General features: G+C 41.8%; 1 non-coding gene across 1 annotated transcript; it reads left to right on the top strand.

The window, feature by feature from the left end:
• The first annotated feature begins 513 nt into the window (after nt 1–513).
• Nucleotides 514–586, top strand: TRNAE-UUC (transfer RNA glutamic acid (anticodon UUC)). The gene has a single exon. It is a non-coding gene; the product is annotated as a tRNA-Glu (tRNA).
• Nucleotides 587–5,962: the final 5,376 nt, after the last annotated feature.

Genomic DNA, 5,962 nt, shown 5'->3' with positions numbered 1-5,962 from the left:
TCCAAATATGAGGACTGGAAATGTATATAGCACACAGAAGACTACCACCATTCTGGCTAAGACTCCAGGCCCAGGCACCAGCCCAAAGGCGGAATGAAGAGCACATTTAATCCTCTCACCACAAAGGCATGAATAAACTTCTCAGCCTCTGAGTTCAGAGCTCTCCTAGATGGATGGGGAAAAGGCTGTACCCTCCTCTCCAACATGGTGGAAAACGCATGAGAGTGCAGAAGGGAGAAGTGAGAAGAAGGTAAGAAGATTGCTATATGACAGGGTAGTATTGGGATGGCCCCTGTGTTTTACATTCCTGACTGCAAAGAAGTTGTGATCACCAAGGAGTCAATGCCAAGGTTCCCTCCATAACCTCTGATGATCATGTCACTAGAGGAGGGAAACTTTATATATGGATTCTCATTTTCTGGGTTCCTGGAATTTCTCTTAAATTTTCAAATATGCTAGAACCAAGCCAAAATGCATTTCACTTTTCTTTCCTTGTTAAACAATACAGGGAATTCCCTGGCAGTCTAGTGGCTAGGACTTGGCACTTTCACTGCCATGACCCTGGGTTCAATTCCTGGCCAGGGAACTAAGATCCCACAAGCCTCCTGGCATGGCAAAATAAAAAATTAATTAAAAAATACACACTCATTGGATATAATGTGTTAATAAAGTGTGAAGATGGAAGAAAAACTACTCATGATTTTATCACTCAGACATAACCATAGGTAATATTATGGTGCATTTTATTCTGGAATGTTTTGGACACATAGCCAACCTGCACACACATGCATGGGATCCAATTGATTTGCATACCACTTCTTTGACTAACTATATTTTGACCATCTCCACATATCATGATATTAAATATGATTTTTAGCAGCAATGTACTATTCTTATGTATGGAAGTACCACAATCTAATCTGTTGTTGAGAGTATAGGCTCTTTTCACATTTTAATTTGTTTATCTAATAGGTTCCTTAGACTAGATTCCTAGAAGTCACCTATGACTGTGTCAAAGGTCATGAGCATTTTTAGGGCTCATAAATAAGTAGATATTCTTATTCCCATTATACGGATGAGGAAAATAGGAACAGAGACATTTAACAACTTGCCACAGGTCACACAGCAAGTAAAAGGCAGAGCCAGAATTCAAATTGAAGTAGTCTGACACCACAGCAACCTCCGCATTGTGGAAAGGTATTGACTTTATGTTATAGTGGCTACAGATATTTTTACCCTCTGTCATTTGTGTCTTAAATTTTGCTGGTGATATTTTTATATGGAGATTTTAAATACATATCTGTAGGCAAATTTGTTAATATTTTTGCTTTATGTTCCATTTTTTCATGTTTATAAAATCTATATCCTATGAGCTGGTAAATATTTACCCATTTTGATGGACTGTTTGATAGCTTTCTTTTAAAACTTGACTCTTTCGATGCAGGATACAGCATGCTTGGGGCTGGTGCACGGGGATGACCCAGAGGGATGTTATGGGGAGGGAGGTGGGAGGGAGATTCATGTTTGGGAACGCATGTACACCCGTGGTGGATTCATGTCAATGTATGGCAAAACCAATACAGTATTGTAAAGTAAAATAAAGTTAAAAAAAAAAACTTGACTCTTTAATTTATTGGAATATTCTTAAATGAAAAAGGTGATTTTCTTTCTGGCTTACTTCACTCTGTATAATCGGCTCCAGTTTCATCCATCTCATTAGAACTGATTCAAATGTATTCTTTTTCATGGCTGAGTAATACTCCATTGTGTATATGTACCACAGCTTTCTTATCCATTCATCTGCTGATGGACATCTAGGTTGTTTCCATGTCCTGGCTATTATAAACACTGCTGCAGTGAACACTGGGGTACATGTGTCTCTTTCAATTCTGATTTCCCTGATTATACAGAGTGAAGTAAGCCAGAAAGAAAAACACCAATACAGTATACTAACACATATATATGGAATTTAGAAAGATGGTAATGATAACCCTGTATGCGAGACAGCAAAAGAGACACAGATGTATAGAACGGACTTTTAGACTCTGTGGGAGAGGGAGAGGGTGGGATGATTTGGGAGAATGGCACTGAAACATGTATACTATCATGTAAGAAACGAATTGCCAGTCTATGTTCAATACAGGATACAGGATGCTTGGGGCTGGTGCACGGGGATGATCCAGAGAGATGATATGGGGTGTGGGGTGGGGGGTGGGAGAGGGGTTCAGGATTGGGAACTCATGTACACCTGTGGCGGATTCATGTCAATGTATGGCAAAACCAATACAGTATTGTAAAGTAAAATAAAGTAAAAATAGAAATTAAAAAATAATAATAAAGAGAAAGAGATGAGGCAAAAAAGTTTTCATTTGTTAGTAGTTATTTGACATTTTGCCACTGTTATCAAATCCTGAGTGTAGAATAGAGATGGTAATAATCTCTACTCCATAGGATCATTGTTAGATAAAGTGAAAAAAATTTAAACACACACACACAAAGTTAAAAAATTAAACAAACACCCAACAAGAATTAATTCTTTTTCTCCAAATCAGTCTGCCCTACTCAGAAAAGGTTTCTATGGCAATCATATATTTACATCCCTCTCTTCCGTACTTTGGAGAAGGCAATGGCACCCTACTTCAGTACTCTTGCCTGGAAAATCCTATGGACGGAGGAGCCTGGAAGGCTGCAGTCCATTGGGTCGCTGAGTGTCGGACACGACTGAGCGACTTCACTTTCACTCTTCACTTTCATGCATTGGAGAAGGAAATGGCAACCCACTCCAGTGTTCTTGCCTGGAGAATCCTTCTGTACTTGCTTCCTTGTCTAGAGAAAAGAAGGGTCCTTATCTAGTTTTGCAGTCTTGAGAATTTTATGATTTCTCCTTGAAACATTTTATGAACAGTTTGGAACAATTTGAGTAAAGTTGACTTCTTTGAAAGAGCTATGCGCTTCATAAATAGTAGGTACTTTTGCTACTTTGTCTGGGGGATGATATTTAAAACATTGATTTATTTATGATGATGGATTCACCTATTGAATTAAGGAAATCAGTGTGTTCCAATTTGTTACCCTAATTATTTTGGTGGAAAAAAGATTGACTTTGTATTTATCTGTTTCTTCCATTTTGTGAGTATTATACTGTGGAGTGACCACAATTCCAATGGGTATGTCACTTGAATAATCACAAACATGATGGTTTAAATAATGGTGGCATCCTCAATACTTCCCTCTACTTCAACACATTACTAAGTTCTGTTGTATAGTATAACCTCTATCCATCTATTTTTCTCCCAACCCACTGTTCCTACTCTGGTCAAGTCACTATCATTCCTTTTGGACCACAGCCCCTGCTGGCCCCCTGCTTCCATCGCTGCCCCCAAGCAATTCATTCTGCATGCAGCAGCCCAGGGTGAGCCTCTTCATATGCAAGCCATATCTTGTCATTCCTCTACTGAAAACCTGGCATTGGTTCTACCTGTCAGTGTTTAATCTTAAGAGTGTGGTCCTTGGACTACCTACAGAAGAATCACTTGAGATACATATTTTTAAATATGAATATCTGGGCCTTGCCCAAGACCTACTAACTGAATTTCTGTGGTTGGAGCCTGGGGAATCATATTTTAAATAAGCATCCTGAGTTAGTCAGTTCCCAAAGAGATCCAAGTCCTTGCCAAGAACCCCTAGATGCCAGCGACCTTGACTTTTTCCTGTCATGTCCCTGCTGGATCTAAGAAAGGGCCTGGAACAGAAGAGATGCTTAGGCTCTCTGGGTTGACTGGCCAGGCTGGAGGGTACAGATGTGTGCATATTTGAACTAAAGCTTGAAGCAGGGTTCAAGACAGGGATGTTTGATTTGCTTTAATATTTGAGATCATTCCAACTCTGCCTTTCCTTCTACCTACTATTACTCCTGCCACCCCTTCCTCCCTCCCACATAGCCCTAGGTGTGCCTGGCCTGACTGATTCTGGAATCCTTGATTCCCATAAGCCTTATGTACAGGTTTTCCATTACTGTATAACATACGACCACAAACTGAACAGCTTAAACTGACACATGTTTATTATCTCCTGGTTTCTGGGATCAGGAGTCTGAGCACAGCTTAGTTGGAGCCTCTGATCAGAGTCTCACAGGCTGAAATCGAGGTCAAGGCTGAGAGCTCTTTTAGTGGCTTGACTGAGAAAGAATCAGCTCCCAAGCATCAAGATGTGGGCAGAATTAATTTCCTCATAGCTGTTGAGCTGAGAGCCTGAGCTTTTTGCTGACCATAAGCCAGAGGCCACCTGAAGTTCTTGCTGTGTGGTTTCTTCAACATGGCTGCTTCCTTTATCAGGGCTTCCGTGGTGGCTCAGACAGTGAAGAATCAGCCTGAAGTACAGGAGATCCAGGTTCGATCCCTGGGTTGGGAAGATCCCCTGGAGAAGGAAATGGCAACCCACTCCAGTATTCTTGACTGGAGAATCCCGTGGACAGAGGAGCCTGGTGGGTTATTGTCCATGGGGTCACAGAGTCAGACACAACTGAATGACTAAGACTTTCACTTTATTTTATCAAGGAGAATCCTCCTTCCAGTCTGGTGAGTTGGAGTCTTACATAACAAGATAACTGTGGGAGTAACATCTGATTGCCTTTGGCATATTCTGTAGGTTGGAAACAAGTCATACGTACTACCCATGCTCAGAGAAAGCAGAGTAGGCAAAGACATGAATACTAGGAATTGGAAGAAGCATTGAAGGTTACCTTAGAGTTTGTCTGCCACACCCCTGTCGTTGCATTGCCATTGGCCCAGGGACTCCTTCAGAGAAGCTGTCTCTTCTGACCCCACATCAGCATCAGTGAGATTTTCAGCCATCCTGTCCTGAGCCGTTGCCTCTTCACATTCTAAGACTTCTAATGGGATGTGCAGTCATAGTGGGTCCAGTACCTTAGGCCCGTCTAGGTCTAGCTCCTCTGGGTTGCTGACTGCATTGTGCTAACACCTCTGCCCCCCTGGGGCACATTAACCCAGGTGACGTCAGTAGGATTGGGAGGTGTATGTGGGGAGCCCAGGTTCATGTATATGTACATGTATATCTGTGCCTGCTACTATTTAAAGCAGTCCTGGGCTCAGGGGCTACTGAGATCTTGTACTTGGGTGTGGTCCAACTGGAAGAGTTTTAAGAAGCTGAGGATTGAGGGGAAGCCTTGATTTCAACTCATGGAGGAATATGGAGCTAATAAAAAGCCAGAGAAAATAGTCTAGAAGGCTGCCAAACTGGGGCCCCAAGGCCAGCAGAGAGAGGGTGCAGAGCCTGATGTGGATTACTGAGTGGGAAGCAATGGGTGATACACGAAAGACCTGCAGGATGATGACCCTGTTGGTCAGATATGATGAGCGAATCTTTTAAACATTTAATTTTACATTTTCACGTCAAGTATCTTGACTAAATGAATCGCCTTTAGACACACAGGGTATGTAGGAATCTGATGTTCTGTACAATCTAATCTTGGGTTCAGGTCAGATTGTGTTCTTGACTTGACAAGACATGTGGAATAAAATAGCACTAAAAGCAAATGATCTTGTTTTCTGGAACAAATGCCTCTTTGAAGGGCCATCCGGCTATCATTCTGTTCAGGCAAAGATTGTTCAACTTGTTCTCTCTTGATAGATCATCTTGCAGAGTCACTGGGTTAAACATTGAGATTTTCACCGTCTGATTTTTGAAACCTCTTCTACTTTCTCCTTAGTGGGCCTCCAGATGGGCTGGCAGTTGGCCAGATCAGCTACAGAGGGCAGATAGTCTAAAACGCCTGTATGCACTTGAATGTTTCAAAGGTCTTTAAAAGAACCAGTGAACAGTGTGTTAAGCAAAAACAAGCACTTGGGCGCGTCACCAGTGTCTTGTTCTGCAAGCTCTATTAACTGAGTCATGTAGGCCCAGGCTGGGAAACCTGGTTGTGAAACCATGAAGACGGCAAAGA

Source organism: Budorcas taxicolor, chromosome X, assembly GCF_023091745.1.
Source record: "Budorcas taxicolor isolate Tak-1 chromosome X, Takin1.1, whole genome shotgun sequence".
Taxonomy (NCBI): Eukaryota; Metazoa; Chordata; class Mammalia; order Artiodactyla; family Bovidae; genus Budorcas; species Budorcas taxicolor.
Note: the sequence above shows the minus strand (reverse complement) of the source record. Positions and strands in the feature narration are given on the sequence as shown.